The 19,302-nt window shown below is 37.2% G+C and overlaps 1 long non-coding RNA gene across 2 annotated transcripts in view; it reads left to right on the top strand.

Annotated features, from left to right (window-relative positions):
- Nucleotides 1–19,302, top strand: part of LOC127501660 (uncharacterized) — a 90,297-nt gene that overhangs the window by 42,088 nt on the left and 28,907 nt on the right. The gene's annotated exons all lie outside the window — the stretch shown is intronic.

The raw sequence follows: 19,302 nt of genomic DNA, 5'->3' as shown, positions 1-19,302 counted from the left end.
CATGTATTACAGTATAAAAATATATTACATATCTTAATGTTAGCTGCAATTAGCCATGATTAATTACAGAAAAATGTTTTGGAAATTATTCATTTTATCGACGGACATATCTTTCTATCTATTTATTTATATACATACATATATATATATGAAGAGTTCAGATGCAAAAAACTTCCATCTGACATAATTTTTTTTTAAATTGAGCAGTTTTTATCAGGCTCTTATGTTTAGGTTCAGTAAATTCACTTTAATGGCAATGAAAAGGTTATTAGTCAGTTATTGAAATGCCTTATTTTCAATAATGTCACTTTAGTCAATTCATTGGTATTTAACAAATTTGACTGTCTTTTGCTGCAAAACCAGCTAAATCCATGTGTGCTTTTTTGCAAAATCCTCTAAGTCCACCTCTTTGGACAACAAGACATAGTAAAATGTCCATTTCTGTCAGTTTTACAGCAGCAAAAGGAACACTTTTACTTTCTACTCACGAAATCCTGTCATTGCCACTGTAACGATGGACAAAACATGATAAAAACTTGCAGCTCGGCAATTGAAAGTGGCTCATACACACACCGTCATTCAAATTGAAATCATATGATTCGATTCATATCTTCTGATTGGTTCTTCTGTGGACGCTTGCTGACAAAGGGAAGTGGCGTTTAGCGGTTTCTGCCAACGAACCGGTATTTTTGAATAGGCTGACGCTGGGATTTAGCGAATTTGAAGTGAAAGTATTTGACAAACGTATACTATGTGCGGAGAGCATTCGCTCAATATCATTATCTCATTTTTTGAAGGAGGCGGCGTTTAGCGGCTTTTACATCTGAACTTAAAAGTTATTTTAATAAAAATTATCTTAAAAGTGAGTAGTTTATCACACTGAGCATCTACAATGGCGCAGCACCTGTAAACCTGGTAGGCTGAAATTCAAAACATCCACTGCTTGCCAGATGATACACAAAATACGTTTCTCGGCTGGATAAAGCAAACCAGCGTCTCGCTAGTAAAGTTTTGATGGTTAAGGATTGAAATCAAGGTAAAGACGATTGTGGTGAAGTACAGGAATTGTACAGTAAGCACATGTGAGTATGTTATATTGATGGACAAACTAACTTTGTATTGACACACCAATTGCACACTGTATGCGCAGACACATTTCAGTACATTAACGTTGTTTCCCCACACATTCAGGATAATGTTTGGATTTGTCATGTGTATGTTGCTGTGTTTAGTAATTCTGAATGGATCCGTGTACTGTAGTATGTATATATGCAGTCAGGTGAAGGCAGTTGGTTTAGGGTTTTTTTGGCACCTCCATGTGGCCCTGTTCAGTATTTCAGCTTGACTTGTCTAAAATGTAATCGCAATTCTCTCTCGAATCGATTCCGAGCTTAGTTTTTAACAACAGATGGCGCTCTAGGCTAGTTTTTAACCACACAAACCGCTCAAATGCTCATGAAGAAGAGTGCTTGTGCGTTCGGCCGAGTCTGAGAATGTACTTGCACCTCAGAATGCTTTGGTTTAGGGTTTTTTTGGCACTTCCATGTGGCCCTGTTCAGTATTGCAGCTTGACTTGTCTTAATTGTAATCGCAATCCTCTCTCGAATTGAATCCGAGCTTAGTTTTTAACAACAGATTGCGTTCTAGGCTAGTTTTTAACCACACAAACCGCTCAAATGCTCATGAAGAAGAGCGCTTGTGCGTTCGGCCGAGTCTGAGAATGTACTTGCACCTCAGAATGCTTTGGTTTAGGGTTTTTTTTGGCACCTCCATGTGGCCCTGTTCGGTATTGCAGCTTGACTTGTCTAAAATGTAAAGAAGCTCTGTTGTACTGTACACATACTGTACACTAAGTTTTTATTAGTTTTTATCTGTCTTTTTTTTTCATGGGGGCTTTGGTGTGCATAAATTTATGAATTATATGGACTTCTTATATCATATGTTTATTTGGTGTCCTTTTGGAGTCTCCAAGTGTCCCTTTTTGGAAAGACACCTAAATTTACCTTGAAGAAATCACCCTGAGAATCACCTGGTTTACTTTGCTGGATATAGCAAATGATGACAAAATGAATGTTAAAATGTCTGATTAATAAATTAAAAATTTTAATGCATTGACAGCCCTAATATATAAATAAATATATACTGTAAGCATGTATATGTCTATCTATAGGGTATCTATAGGGTATCGATTTTACTTTCTTAATTTTTATTTATATAAATACACAGTGAATACTGTATTTCCTACTAAAACTTACATTTTGGTTCCATCTAAAGCTAAAAGTTTTCAAAGAAAATCAAAGAAGTGCTTTTCTTCTAAATATTTCAAGTCAATTTATTTGTATAGCACTTTTCACAATTGTTTCAAAGCAGCTTTACAGATTTCTTTAATCAAATTGTTATTGTTTCAGATGGCTGGTTTGTGTGTCTGCATCTCTCTTTTGTTTAGATGCAAAAACAATATTTCATTTAAACAAACATTTGTAAAGCTGCTTTGAAACATACGGCTGTGAGTACAAATCAAAACAAAACATAATAATTATGAGGAGTGAACAGTAATTAGCGTAACAATAAAATGACAGAACTGCACGAAACATATAAAATAAGCCACAGTGAATGGCCTGTTAATGCCCAGTCGTCCACATCTAGCAGTTCAGAGCAGGGTGACAGTACAGTTTAAAGCTGCTGACTGAGTGTTTCTCAATCAAACTCACTGAACAGGAAACAAATAAATAACATTTTTCCTTCATCACACTCATTCTGACTGGCTGAGTTCTATAATTAGAAATTATATTGAGACATGAGCTTTAAAATATACAGTAGTTTAATAATGTTGGAACAATAATGCTTGTTAAAACAATACTGAACAGTTTAAAACAAGAAGTCTGAATGTCTTGGGTCTGTAGAAATGCAGTTTAACCACAAACTCTGACACCTCGCGTACTGGAGATGAAAGATAACAGCACTGCCCTCTCTCTCTCTCTCTCTCTCTCTCTCTCTCTCTCTCTCGGTGGGGAATGTCTTTCGTTTTAAAGCACAATTTAAATATAGATCATCTAAATTTTGTTGCCACGTCTTGAAATGTCACACTAAACGACACATGAAAGCAAAGGAGGGGAGCACAAATGTGGCAAAAACAACAAAAGAAAAAAGAAAGATACAAGCAAACAGGATGTGGAGAGACGAGAATGATCGGAACGGCATCAGAACAGAGCTGAAGTAACAAAAAAAACCCTGCAAAATATCAAAATTGAATGTTTTTAAATTGCGGAAATGTTGCCTTTTACATTTATTTGAAGTAAAATGTTGTAAAGTCCAGTATAATCAACTTATATCTATAGAAAATAATATTTATATGCAATATAGATGAGATGAGAACGGTATCAGAACAGCTAAAGTAAGAAAAAATAACCCTCAAACTATCAAAAATGATCATTTCTGAATAATTAAAAATTGCCTTAAAAGGTAAAATGATAGTTAGAAATGTGGTAAAGTCTAATAAGTCAATTTATATCAATATAAATTGATATTTAAATGCAATATAGATGAGACGTGAATGAACAGATGCTAAAGTAACAAAAAACTAATGTTTTTTTAGGTAAAGTGATAGATAGAAATGTTGTAAAATCCAACATAAATAAATTTATATCAAAATGGATAAAGACCAATCACATTTCAGTATGCAAATGTTACAATGATGTCATTAGTTAAATTTTGAATAGAATTTTCATCGTAAGATGATAAAAGATTATATAATAACTTCAATGTTAAATTTCAAGTACAGAGTAAAAGGCTGTGGGGCTGAAATGATTGTCAAAATGTTTGTGTTTTACATTTATTCATTTTAGCAGATGTGTTTTATGCAAAGCGACTGTCGGAATATAATTAAATATACACGTCGGTCGGGCCGCTCAAGCAGGTTTGGACATATGAAACGTCACACACGTCACCTTTAAACCTGATTTAAATATGAAAGCGTCTCCTGACAGTAAATATGATGAGATTTTCTGAGTGATCAGGAGCGTCATATGTGATCGGACTCATTTCCATAGCTGTTTGTTTATACGGGCCTTTATCAAACCGTCCTGGATGTGAACGGACCTTTCATGAGCCACTGACCGAGAGGAAAAGACTGAAAGAGTGTGTGAGGGGCAAATGAACTCACTTTCAGGGGGTAGAAAGGGCCATTGTGCTGAATGGAGGGGTAATTCAGAGCTGTGTGTGTGTGTGTAGTTTGGTCTGCAACACACTGCTAGTGCTGATCTTATTTATCTGTGGTAATGAATTAGATGTGAGTGTGTGTGAGAGAGAGAGAGAGAGAGAGAGTGTGAGTGTGTTTGTGTCTGTGAGTGTGAGTGTGTCTCTGTGTGTGTGTGCTGAGGTCTCTCAGCAGCTGTTTAACGCACAGAAGGACGGATTGAATCCATTCAGCATCTCGGCTCTCAAACAAACCTTCACAAAGACTCCTGCAATGCTATTCTACACGAAACACACACAGACGTCTGCTATATAACACTCACAGAGGCCTAAAAGTGTTTGGACACTTGAGTCACACTTCCTGAATGCGATTCAATAGATCACTGATATCAAATCAAGTGTAATTTACTGTAAATTAACATGCACAAAGACATGTCCGAGTTTGAATTTCTAAGAGGTTTATAGTTTATAGCTATAGATTTGAGTTTGTAGCCCGTTTGCATGAAATAGAATGAGAGTGAGAGTGTATGTGTTGTGGTTTTTCACTCTCTCTTAATATCACAGTGTGTTTGAGGGCCTGTAACTGCTCAGATCTCTGGTTCTGTTAAAGCCACTTACGGAGTGTCACAGGCTCACTTCTCGTTCACCGTTCCTCTTTCTCTCCTGATGTATGTCGCACCTTCACGAGAACCTGACCGACACGATTATTAGATTAAATTGCACAACCCAGTCATGTAACCACAGACCATCAAAATGAGGATGTTCATTTTTATAAGCGTCCCAGAAGCTCTCTAGTACAGAAAGGGTGCGGAAGACCAGCCAGAAGACCCTAGCAAACGCGTAGCAATGCCCTTGCGACCGAAGTCTTGTGAGTCTAATATGAGAGTTCTGCACAGATAAAGTTTGATAAATTATCACAGAGTTGACACAGAAGCCTCGTGATTTCCTCGTGAAGCCTCAACACTTTCCCTCACGCTTTTGTTTTGTCGTGTTACACTTTTTGTCAGAGAGTCTCTGTGATCTTCTGGTCTGTAAGTTGAGCTCGGGTCCCTCTTTCATTGTACATCTGTAGGATTTCTTTCACCTGTTTCATGGTTAAACAGGTGAGATTTAGTACAAGTGATGATTGGCCTGACTAACAGCTCTAATTATTGAACAGGCCTCATATTGGCTAAATGCTACGGAAGCTTATTTACACCACTGAATAAAAAATGACAAAAAAATATACTTCAATGCTTTTGCATCCTCTCACAAAACTTTTGTGTTCCCCTGAGAAACTTTGCATTGGCTCGCAAAACTATTACGTTCTCTCAAGAAACTTTGCGTTTGCTTTACGTAAACTTTACGTTTGTTTGCCAACTTTTGTGTTCCCTTGAGAAACTTTGCGTTTGCTCGCCAAGTTTTACATTCCACGAGAAACTTTGCGTTCGCTTACAAAACCTTTGCGATACTTCAAGAAACTTTACATTCACTCGCCTAGTTTTGTTCCCTCGAGAAACTTTACGTTTGGTAGGCAAGTTTTATTTCCTCGAGAAACTTTACATTCACTCACCAAGTTTTGTTCCCTCGAGAAACTTTACGTTCACTCATGAAGTTTTGTGTTCCCTCAAGAAACTTTACATTCGCTCTGCAATCTTTGCATTTCCTCAAGAAACCTTATGATCATTCACGCCGTTTTTGCGTTCCCTCAAGAAATTACGTTTGCTTGCCAAATTTTCCGTTTTCTCGAGAAACTTTGCGTTCGATAACAAAACCTTTGCATTCCCTCAAAAAACTTTACATTTGCTCGCCTAGTTTTGTGTTCCCCCGAAAAACTTTGTGTTCGCTCGCCAAGTTTTGCGTTCCCCCAAGAAATTTGGCGTTTGCTCACAAAACCTTTGCATTCGTTTGCCAAACATTCTCCATAGAAAAGTCATAATTGTGAGGAATAAACTCGCAATTGTGAAATAAAAAGAGATAATATTGAGATAAACCATCACAATTTCCTTTTTTATTTTTCTATTCCATAAAATGCAGACTTTGACCCTGTTATATTTCTTTTGAGTGTCAGAACTGAAGCCGCTCCAACAGAAGAACCTTCATATACAGTAAAACTAATGAGATGGTTTTGTAGGACAGCAGTTGGTTGTTTCCATGTGGTGGCATTGTGTGTGTGTGTGTGTGGTGGGCATGCTCTCCAGGGCAGATGGGTTTGTCTTGCGCTGGACTCTGGCTCTCTGGTGTCTCCCCGGGGAGCAGGACCCTCCCCCTCGCCGTCCTCCTCAGGGACTGGAAATACTCCCACCCGGGTGCTGACCAAGCCCTGAGGGGCCGCAGAGATGCCAGGCGGACCGCGGGGGTGCCCGCTACTTCGGTGCCAATGCATGAATGCCAGCGAGGGACACGGGCAGCAGGGGCCAAACCAACACACACAAACACACACATGCACAAATCCACACAGGGAAACACTTCATTACTGGCATCAGTGCTCATAGTGATTACAACAAACCCGGCATACTTTAAAGATCCAGAATATCACAGAGACCTGACGGTGGACTCATTTCACTTGAGACAGGAAGAAACACCCTAGCAACCAACTATAACACCCTAGCAACTGCAAAGCAATGCCCAGGCAACCGCAAAACAATGCACTAACATCCCCTCAGAACGCATTGCTGCACTGACTTTTGCATGGGTAAAACCGCTCACATTTTCTTCAGTAAATGTAAAAATCTATAAATAATGTAAATCTATAATCATACTGTAAATGCTTCATTCAGCGCTTTTACATAAGCAGCCCCTCAAAATACCAGTCGTACTGTACGACTAACATGACTAATCACATGCATTCACTACTAACACTGTCGTGGCTACAGTGACGATGTGTTTACAGTACCTGCAGACACATATTCAGACGTACTTCCATCTTAATCCCAAACTGAATTTGTTGTACTATTTTTGTGCTTTTTTGTATGCATGCATTTGTGAGCGCTCAGCACGTGTGTGTTTGCTGTTTCCAGCGCTGCAAGGCGAGTTATTTTGAGCGTTCTGGTGAGAACTGTGAGTTTCTGAGCTGAAGTGTTACTTTTCTGCAGGACAAGCCGCAGACCCAAGAAGTCTTGCGTTGTGTATTTGTGTAAGTGTGCAAGCAGAAGCACACACACATATTTTCCAGAATGATGTATTTCTGTTAGCTGCTGGTCTTTAGCTCATTTAACAAGATTCTCGGCTGTATTCATTCTCAACAGTATAATGTGAAACCATTATATGTATATTTTCTCTTTCGCCCTCATGTCGTTCCACACCCGTAAGACCTTCGTTCATCTTCAGAACACAAATTAAGATATTTTTGATAAAATCCGATGGCTCAGTGAGGCCTGCATTGACAGCAAGATAATCAACACTTTCAATGCCCAGAAAGGTAGACGTATTTAAAACAAATCATGTGACTACAGTGGCTCAACTTTAATGTTATGAAGCGACGAGAATACTTTTTGTGCACCAAAAAAACTAAATAAGGACTTTATTCAACAATATCTAGTGATGGGCGATTTCAAAACACTGCTTCATGAAGCTTTACAAATCTTTTGTTTCGAATCAGTGGTTTGGAGCGGCAAAATCACATGATTTCAGTAAACCAGGCTTCGTTACATCATAAGTGTTTCGAAATTTCAATGGATCATGTGACTTTTGCAGTTTGATACGCGCTCCGAACCACTGATTCGAAACAAAAGATCTGTAAAGCTTCAAGAAATTAAGAATTTCTTTCTTCTGCAGAACACAAAAGACGATATTTTGATGAATATGGGTTAAAAACAGTTGATTGACTTAAATAGTATTTTTTTTTTCCATACTATGGAAGTCAATGGGGTCCATCAACTGTTTGCTTACCGACGTTCTTCAAAATATCTTCTTTTGTGTTCAGCGGAAGAAAGAAACACATACAGGTTTCGAACAACTTGAGGGTTTCATGTTCAGTTGAACTATCACTTTAATGCAGTATTCAGGTAATTCTATTGAAATATCAACTTAGATGTTTCCCATTATATTGTTTAGGACAAAGATGCAAATTAACAGAGCTACAAAGTGAATGTAAATCAGCTCAGATCATCTGATGGGAATTGTTTGAATTCATATTGAGAAACATTATTCAAAAAAGCACAGTTTGAGATCTCTGACATGTGAGATTAGTGTTGTTCTTATGAGAAACAGAAATTCGATCTCTATTTAGCCTCAGATGAGTTAAGGTTGGTTCTGTGTAAATAAATGTAGTGATTACATTAGCGTTTTGAATGTAGATTGACGTATAGTGCAGCAGGTGATAGTGAAACTGGCAGTGTGTCGTACTGACTCAGTGAGAGTTAGTTGTCAGTAAGGCACGTGATTGATTTGTTTTGTTCACTCTTTTCTTTCTTGTAGTTCGGGACGGACTGAAACTAAACGTGCCTGTTTCCTGCCCACACGACCACAACTCCACTCAAATAACAGTAGTCAAATCACACGCTCAGATGAAGCGCTCAGTCTAAGACATCAGAGCTTCTGATGCACACTGCACACAAAGCAATCATAGATTTTTTCATATAAATACAAGGACGACACACACACACACACACTCAACTTCACTACTGCTGGAGGTTTGATTTATTTACTTCATAACAGCACAGGTAGCGCGTTAGGGCCGTGTTTACATCAGATGACACATGTTCTGCCCCGCGGCCATGCGTCCAGAGAAAGAGAGCGAGATGGAGTGGGCGGAGTGGCTCTGAATACACTGACATGTGGCTCTTTATGATTGCAAAAGCTCTCGGACAGGCAGATTATCATTCGTTAATGAGCGTTTGGGTTGGTCTACTTCGCTCTTTCTCTCACGCTCTGTGATTCTTTCTTGCCTCCTCTCGCTGTGGGCTTTGTTGCGCTGCTTCAGATGGAGTATAGACGCGCTGGTAAAGGGGGGACAGACACTGGTAATTAAAGCAGCGGGTGGCGTGTGTGTGTGTGTGCGTCTCCTCCTCTTTTCTGTTCACTCCAGAATTGATCATTGTGTAAAGCCAATGTGGCCTCAGGCAGTTCTGACACATTCTAATGACGCTTTTCACACACATGCACGCACACACACTTTCTCTGTTCTTGCAAACTCATTCGTTTGGCCTCTCTGTAAGTATAATAGCTATATTAAGTCCTCTGGTTAATACGTATACACTAGCACACACACACATCTCTACGGCCTACAGCCCTGCGGAGTGTGTTTGACACGGGCTCCATCCAGGCCTGTAGGGACCGTCTCGCACATGTCTTGATCATAGCCGCAGACGGACTTTGCTGCGTCCACAAAGAGTCCAGAGAAACAAACAAGAACCGCTGCAACTCTACGCAAACAGGCCAGAGCTTCAGTAGAGTACAAGAGCTTTCTCAAAAACATCACGTGTCAATCACTGCAAAGAAAAAGATAAAAGGGCAGCTGCAATGACACTACTGAGGAAGAACTATCACTGCATTTGATGAACTTCAACACATAAAATAGTTGCTAAAATAGTAATTTTAGCATTCACTTTCTGGGTGCTACAATGTCTGTGATTCAGCGTGGTCATCTTAAAGAGATAGTGATGTGACACATCTGCATTCAGCTGGTTTGTAGTCAGAAACAGCCAGAAAAATAAGGTAGTGAATGGAGTTCAGGTCCGTTTGGATTGTGATTCAGCTGAATTCACTCTGTGCTTCTGCTGATTCAGATCTTTATCAGACTCCTGGTATCTGAAATGAGTCAAAGCTCCTTCGGTGGTGTTTATGGAAGCTCATTTCCACCACATGAGAAAAAAAAATCATGCTTTGGGAAATCTGAATTATGACTTGGTCATTATGTCATAATCATGAGATAAAAAGTAAAAATTATGACATACTAATTAATAAATGAGATTAAAAAAATTAAAGTGATGACATTATTGACACTAAGTCTTAATTTTGTCATAATTATGTGTAAGGAACCCCCCGTCGGCCCAAAAACGGAATCCGACGGCCCGGGCGAAGGTTAACGCGTGTATGTCTTTTCAGCGCCTCTGTGAAGTTCACTTAATTTCCCTCGTTTAATCTGACTCCAATTTCAAATGATTATTACTCTTAGGTTGTGTTTCCAATTAGAAATTAATCCTTGGTTATGCATTAATTTAGATTTTTGATTATTCTGATTACCTTATATCTTCAATTATTCGTTTACTGCGGTCCCGGTATCGCTTTAGAAAAGTCACGTCGGCCGACTGAGTGCTCTTCCCGGACACAAACTCGTCAGTTCTGACCTTAAACATTGGATGCAGGGTAAACATCTACCTTTAAGTCGGTCGCGCTCTGCTTACTCGTAACAAAAAGCATAGTTTTTATATATTTACGAAAACTGCAACTTATTTAAGGCAGCGATAGTCAGAAATCGAAATGGACTTAATTGATGTGCCCTATGCTCCATCTATTAAACCTTCCGTATGATCAATCCTGAACACAGATTTGCGGTAATACCTTCGCTTTAATCTACTAGAAATAACGAATTAAGAATAATACAGAATAAACCAAACATAACATTTTATTCATCAAGTAAAAATGTATCATGCCAATTACATTAGACAATTAGAAGCCAATTCAGAAATAATAAATGCATAACATCAATTATTCAAAGAAATGCATATATACACAGTGATGTGTGAATGTCTTCACATGTCTTCCCTGACTGCTTTGCACTTGACCTTATATACCAAGACCACAATAAAAGGATTGTAAATTTTTATTACACCAACACCTGTTTTGGGGGGAGCAGAGTGGGTTTTCACAAGAGACACCACCCAAAAAGAGGAGAGAATTCTCCTTAGTTTTCAATCTTCTTCATAATATCAGTGACTGCTGTGAAACTGAGACCATTTTACCAGTCGCACTGAGACATTTAAAATGATACCAAACATGAAAGTGAAAAAACAATAGATACACAAGTTACATTATACATAGAATATAAACTTTTAAGTGACTTGAGTCAGGGGGAAAGGAAGGAGGGTTTGTGTGTGGGGGTGGGGCTGTTGCATCCTGTAGATGTGTGAGGGCAAGGTGTTGTCCTATGCTATTTCTGATGAGTTTTATTGCTTTATTGCAGGGTGCTTGATCTCAATTTTTGTCTTAGCAGGAAAATCAAGTCTTACATATGTCATACCTGGGAATAGTCAAAATTATGAGATATTTGAAATTATGACATACTAAATTATAATTTCGACTTATTTCATAATTATAACATTAAAAGTCGAAATTATTATGCCAATTCATAATTATGACATACAAAGTAAAAATTATAAGATAAATGTCAAAATTATGACTTAGTAAAAGTCTAAATTATGACATACCAAGTCATGACATACTAAGTCATAATTATGAGACAAAATGTTGAAATTATGACATTCTAAGTTGATTGTCATAATAAATCAGAATTTTGATTTTTTTTTTATTTCATAATATAAATAATATGAAATTATGAGTTGAAATTGAAATATCAAGTCATAATTATGAGATGAAGCTGAAATTATGACATACAAAGTCATAATATTTACTTTTTATGGCATAATTATGAGATAAAATGTCAAAATTATGTCTTAGTAAAAGTCTAAATTATGACATACCAACTTATGACATACTAAGTCATAATTATGATGTTCTAAGTCATAATTTTGACGTTTTATTTTATAATTATGACTTGGTAAAAGTTAAAATTATGAGATAGTCGAAATTGACATACCAAGTCATGATTATGCCATAAAAAGTCAAAATTATGAGATAAAGTTGAAATTTTGACATATTAAGTCATTATTTTTGACTTTTTATCTCTTGGTACAACTTGGTATGTCAATTACGACTATCTCAATTTTGACTTTTTTATGGCATAATTATAATATAAAATGTTAAAATTATGACTTAGTAAAAATCGAAATTATGAGATTATGACATACTAAGTCATAATTATGACACAAAAATCATTACATTACAAAAATCAATTTTTATTTTATTTTTTATTTCATAATTATGACATTAAAATATGAAAATATGAGTTGAAATTGAAATACCAAGTCATAACTATGCCATACAAAGTCAAAATTATGAGATAAAGTTGAAATGTTGACATACAAAGTCATAATTTTGACTTTTTATCTCATAATTATGACTTGCTATGTCAATTTCGACCATCTCATAAATTTGTCTTTTTATGGCATAATTATAAGATAAAATGTCAAAATTATGACTTAGTATGACTTAGTAAAAGTGGAAATTATGAGATAATGTCAAAATTATGACATATGAAGTCATAATTATGAGATTCAAAAGTCCAAATTCAAAAAGTCGACTTCTGTCATAATTATGACTGTTGTAATTTTGACTTTTTGTCATACTTATGAATTTTGTCATCATTTCTTGACTTTTTATCTGATAATCATGACTTATCTCATAATTATGATTTACCGAGCATGACTTTTTTTATTATATGACAGAAATGTGCTTTGATAGATACTTGTTAAAATTCTGAGTTATCATGTACAGTAGATCAGAGAAAATGTTTCCCCTTCATCTTTCTGTCATCCTTTGTCTGTTTATTTTCTCCTGATTTGACCTTTTAAAACCTGCACTTGATCCTTTTGACCTTTGACCTTGTCTGACAATCTTTCCGTGATCATCTATACTTGTGTTCTGTACTTTTTTGTGTTTTTACAGTAAGTTTTAAAACCTGTGAATGATTCCTCAAATGATGTGTGTTGCTAAGAAAAGTGTGCTGCAGCTTTATCAAGTGATCAGACAGTAACAAACCACATGGAAACCTTTCACGACACCTTAGCAACCACACAGCAAACACTCACACCCCCTATACAGGATTTTCTTACTTACTGTTTTTGTCTTGTTTTCCAGTACAAATATCTAAAAATTCTTTAATCAAGATACATTTACTTTAGAAGGAAATTCTGAGGGATGTAGAAATACTGAGAAAGAGCATCATGTTTAGTGTAAGATGCTCGTGTCTGTATCTCCATCTTGCTCTCTGGAAATAAACCATTTTGTCATTAAAAAAGCCCAAGAGCAGAATGAACACAATCCTCTCGGAGAGTCTCTTCAGGCCTCGGAGACCAAGCTGTCGTGACCTCAAATCTGAGAGGAAAAATAGTGTAAAATCTCCGGCACTTTAGAGTCGGTCTTCCTGCGACTGTCTCTCTTCCTTACTTTAATTTACACCTTTCCTTCCTGTGTGTTTGGGGGATTCTTTCTCCGCAGTGTCCGTTTGAGACGACCATCATTACTAAATCTACTGTGAACACACACACACACACACACACACACACTGTTTTCCTCCCCTGGTAATTCTGACACTGCCACTCTATTAGAGTTTCACATGTTAGCCGGTCATTATCGTTAAACTCCTATTGTGAATCACAACACACACACACACACACTCGCTCAGGTTCATGCATATTGCTGCTAGTCATTTTCGTGTGGCAAAGCTTATTGCATTAAAGTGACAGACAACTGTGCAGCTAGATAACAATTTTACCACTAACACGCACACACACACACACGCACGCACTTGTGAAATCACCTGCAATAAAACTCATTTATGCACACAAACACACCTACACACGCAGTACTGCACGCCTTTGCAAAACGGAAATTGTTTTTTCTTCTTAAACCTTATTAGACCAGATTAACTTAATCAAGAGTGCGGCATTAATCTATGATAATTAATCATATAGAGTAAAGTATAAAGTGTTTGTAAAGGTGCATTATTTTTTTTCTCACATCCCACTCAACCACCTACTATTCTGTAGATTGCTCATAATGAAAGTAAATAAATTACAAACCACTAAACACATCTATAAAAAAAAGTAATTTGAAATATATACTCTTTTAGATGTATATATTTATTTTAATAAATATACAGATAGTTTGTTAAATCTTTTTCGTATTTTTCTGCATGTATGTTTATGCATATTATATATATATATATATAACATTTACAATGTAAATATATAGTTATATATTTAAATATTCTTATTTTAATTGTATAAAAAACATGTAAAGGTGCTTTACATTTGACATTTTTCTCAAATCCCACCCAAGCACACACTATTCAGTGCATTGTTCATACTGAAAGTCGAGAATACACTATTATTAGCAATATTTATTTGGACAAGTTCATTGTATAAAAATAAAGCAATGTGCGTGATGCTGGTGAAGATTTTAACAGCATTAAATGAAGTTTTTCGCCTGGTGCCAAACGGTGCAGGGGCTTTAATCAGTTTTGACACATCTGTGAGGGTTCAGCTATAGTTAGAGAGAGCTCGCAGAAGCACCGTTTGAGAAAGAATGGGTGCGAATCTGTGGTCGGTTTATCACTGACACCAGCAGACGCCAGAGCAGAGCGAGCAGACAAACGCAGCGCTGCATGAGAGCACTGACAAACACAAGCAGAACACCGCTGACCTCTGACCTCACGTGACGCCTGATGCACAGCCAAAGGATTTCAGCCACACTGGACATGAATTAGATTACCACATATCAAAGTGTCATCTGATCACAAACACAAAGTCACATGATACTTTTGCCGTCATCATCAACACTTTCTTATGGCATTGCAACTGTCTGTCAGATGTTTTCATTGTAAAGTGTGTTAAATAAAATAAAAATAAAATATATGAAATTATATATTTAAATATTTTATTTTAATTATAAAAATGCATATATAATATGCAATATTTAATTTAAATATAAAATTACATATTTTTATTCTATTTATAATTTATATATACAATATTTTTAAAAATATAAAAAATGTAAAAAAAAATATCTAGATGTTTTTAATCAGGTTTTGTACGTGTGTGTATGTGTGTAATTATATATTTATGTTTTATTTAAATTATATTTATATAAATAAAATATTTTTATTTTTAATTAAAATAAAATATATTCAATTATATATTTTTTATTTATATATTTTATTTTAATTATAAAAATGTTAATATAATACACAATTTTTAATTTATTCTATTTATAATTTATATATGCACAGTATGGAAACTGCACTGTCCAAGGTCAGCAATGACCTGTTGCAAGTTCTCAATACTGGTTCGTACACTCTAAAAAAAAAAATGGTGCTATATAGTACTAAAAGTGGTTCTTTTGCTTGTAATCATAGGGGAACCACTTTAAGTGCTGTACAGTACCAAATCTTGGTGCTTCAGTGGTTCTTCAGAGGTTCTTCACTGGTTCTTTGGGATGACTGAGGTGCTATATAGCACCGCTACCATATACAGAACCTGTTAAGCCCCTTTAAAGGTTCTTTACGAGCCAGAGAGCCACTGTTGGTGCTGTTTAGCTCCATTTTTGTTGAAGAAATAAAATGCGATATGGCAACTCTTGTGGGTTCTACATAGCACCATTTGACAACCATTGTAGAGCACCAAAAGTGGTTCCTCTATGATTACGAGCCAAGAACCACTTTTAGTGCAATATAGCACTTTTTTTTAGAGTGTATGCAGTGCTTGTCTTGTTGGATTTAAGCGCTGCATTCGATACAATTGATCATAGTATTCTGTTACATCGGTTAGAAAAGGTGGTGGGTATTCAGGGTGCAGTGGTTGGCCTCTTATCTCAAAGACAGAACCTTCTCAGTGAGCATTGGGAAGTTTTCTTCTTCATCGGTTCCCCTGTTATACGGTGTGCCCCAAGGGTCCATTTTAGGCACACTTCTCTTTTCACTTTAAATGCTCCCCTTGGGTGCCATTTTTAAAACATATAGAATCTCCTACCACTGATGGTACACAATTTTATCTACCAGCTAAAACTGACAGTATTGTACTGACAGTAACTGATTCTTTTAACTGTTTTGAGGAGATTAAATGTTGGATGGCTAATAATTTTTTGCAATTAAACAAAAGCACATGTGAAATTCTGATTTTAGGCCCCTCCATCTGTTCTTAATGTAGGTTCTCTTTCTGCCAGTGTTCAACCTCATGTAAGAAATCTTCGGGTTACATTTGATTCATCACGTTTTGAGAAACACATCAGTACAGTGGTAAAGGGTGGTTTCTTTCATCTGAGATCGGTTGCGAAATTAGAACAGTTTCTACCCTAGAAAGATTTGAGATTTGAAAGAGGCTGTACTCCATGCTCTCATACCATCACACCTGGACTACTGTAATTCCCTATACTGTGGCCTGCCTCAAACTGCGATATCTCACCTGCAAGTTGTCCAAATTATTTTGTACGCTACACAGTGCATCACAGTTTGTTGCGTATGGGGCTGCATAGCCACAGACCAGTCAGGGTGCTCATGCTGACCCCTGTCCACCACCGAAAGCTCCAACAGTGGACATGTGAGCATCAGAACTGGACCACGGAGCAATGGAAGAAGGTGACCTGGTCTGATGAATCACGTTGAACACATGGCACCAGGATGCACTATGGGAAGAAGGCAAGCCAGTGTGATGCTTTGGGCAATGTTCTGCTGGGAAACCTTGGGTCCTGCCATCCATGTGGATGTTACTTTGACACGTACCACCTACCTAAGCATTGTTGTAGACCATGTACACTCTTTCATGGAAACGGTATTCCCTGGTGGCTGTGGCCTCTTTCAGCAGGATAATGCTCCTGCCACAAAGCAAAAATGGTTCAGGAATGGTTTGAGGAGCACAACAACGAGTTTGAGGTGTTGACTTGGCCTCCAGATTCCCCAGATCTCAATCCAATCGAGCATCTGTGGGATGTGCTGAACAAACAAGTCCGATCCATGGAGGCTCCACCTCACAACTTACAGGACTTAAAGGATCTGCTGCTAACATCTTGGTGCAGATACCACAGCACACCTTCAGGAGTCTAGTGGAGTCTCGATGGGTCAGGTCCGTTTTGGCAGCAAAAGGGGGACCAACACAATATCAGGAAGGCGGTCATAATGTTATGCCTGATCGGTGTGTATATATATATATATATATATATATATACAGTGCTCAGCGTAAATGAGTACACCCCCTTTGAAAAGTAACATTTTAAACAATATCGCAATGAACACAAAAACAATTTCCAAAATGTTGACAAGACTAACTTTAATATAACATCTGTTTAACTTATAACATGAAAGTAAGGTTAATAGTATAACTTAGAGAACAAAATTTTCAGTTTTACTCAAATTAGGGTGATGCAAAAATGAGTACACCCCACTGAAAGTCTCTGGAGCAAAGCCAAATTATAGACTACAAATGTCTAATTTAACAAGAATTCAACCACAGGTGAGTCTAATTATTCATTACACAAAAATTTAAAAAAGATTGAACTGCAACCATCTCACAGAGACGTCCAGGTCGTTCACGGAAGTTAACACCTCGACAGGAGCGTCTTCTGATGAGAAGGGTTGAAGAAAATTGTCATGCAAGTTCACTGCAGTTATCTAAAGAAGTAGAAAGCCAAACTAGGGTGACTATTTCCCGTTACACAATACGGCGTACACTGCAGAGGAATGGCATGCATGGGTGCCGTCCACGAAAGAAGCCTCTCCTAAAGCCCAGGCACAAAAAAGCCCGCCTAGAGTTTGCCAGGGCCCATGCTGACAAAGATGAAGACTGCTGGGAGTCTATACTCTGGAGTGATGAGACCAAGATAAATGTTTTTGGAACTGATGGCTTCAAAACTGTATGGCGTCGCAAAAGTGAGGAATACAAAGAAAAATGCCTACAGTGAAACATGGTGGTGTCAGTGTCCTTATGTGGGGCTGCATGAGTGCTGCTGGTGTCGGGGAGCTGCATTTCATTGATGGCATCATGAATTCACAGATGTACTGCTCTAGACTGAAAGAGAAGATGCTACCATCACTCCGTGCCCTTGGTCGTCGTACACTTTTCCAACATGAAAATGATCCTAAACACACATCTAAGGCCACTGTTGGATTTCTGAAGAAGAACAGGGTGAAAGTGATTCAGTGGCTCCTGATCTGAACCCGATCGAACACCTATGGGGAATTCTGAAGAGACAAGTTGAGCATCACTCTCCACCCAGCATCCAGTCTCTAAAAGAGGTCATTCTTGAAGAATGGAAAAAGATAGATGTTGCAAAATGTCGCCAACTTGTTCATTCCATGCCTAGAAGTCATTAAAAATCATGGAGGTCATACAAAGTACTAGATGTAGTAGTTTTTGTTGTGGGGTGTACTCATTTTTGCATCACCCTAATTTGAGTAAAACTGAAAAATTTCTTTGAAAACTTCTCAGTTGCTTTGGCACATTTCTCGAACCATCCTTAAAATTTGCAAAACAGCATGTTCATTTCTCAAAACAATTTGTACAAACAGCACAACATATTGGATTACCTGCAAAAGCCTGTAACCTGCTCAAAATCCTTAGTTCATCTCTCAAAAGCAAGTATTTATGTCAATGAACATATCAGTGCCATCAGAACGACAAGTCCTTGTGTCATTGTTCTCGAACAAGATAGTCAAAATGCTTAGCCATGTTGTCAATATAACAGTGATGAATATTTCAGATGTAAACTATGGCTACGTTTTTTATGACAGTGATTGAAATTGCAAAAGACTGCACTTTGTCTGTATGCCATATATCAATTTTAACAGTACAAATGGACATATTACTGTATATGGGAGATTGATTGCAAAAGACTGGACAGGATTATCAGTTTTGTATTTACTGTTGGTCTGTCAACAAATCACTGTAAAATGTCCTTGTGATACATGGAAAAGACAAGACTATATACATACACTCTATATATGTATTCATGTGTATGGGTGTGATATAGTATGTATGTGTATAAAGTTAATTTAGTCTACTTTACTGTAAGTGTAAAGCAAGTGTAATATGCTACTGTAAGTGTAAAAAATGCTACTGTAATATTAAGATTACAGCATGCATACCATATTACAGTGCACATTGCTGAAATACGTACCTGTTATGTCTATGAAATGCTTGAATGATTGAGGAAAAGGTTTTTCTGCCAACATTTTGCTGCACCTTTAGACATGCATAAGGCATTGTAAGGTCATGATTGAGAACATTGTTTACAATAGTGGTCCTTATTTCACCAGAAACGTGCTTTTGCTTTATCTACCTCTTCCTCTGTTTTGCC

Source organism: Ctenopharyngodon idella, chromosome 19, assembly GCF_019924925.1.
Source record: "Ctenopharyngodon idella isolate HZGC_01 chromosome 19, HZGC01, whole genome shotgun sequence".
Classification (NCBI taxonomy): domain Eukaryota; kingdom Metazoa; phylum Chordata; class Actinopteri; order Cypriniformes; family Xenocyprididae; genus Ctenopharyngodon; species Ctenopharyngodon idella.
Note: the sequence above shows the minus strand (reverse complement) of the source record. Positions and strands in the feature narration are given on the sequence as shown.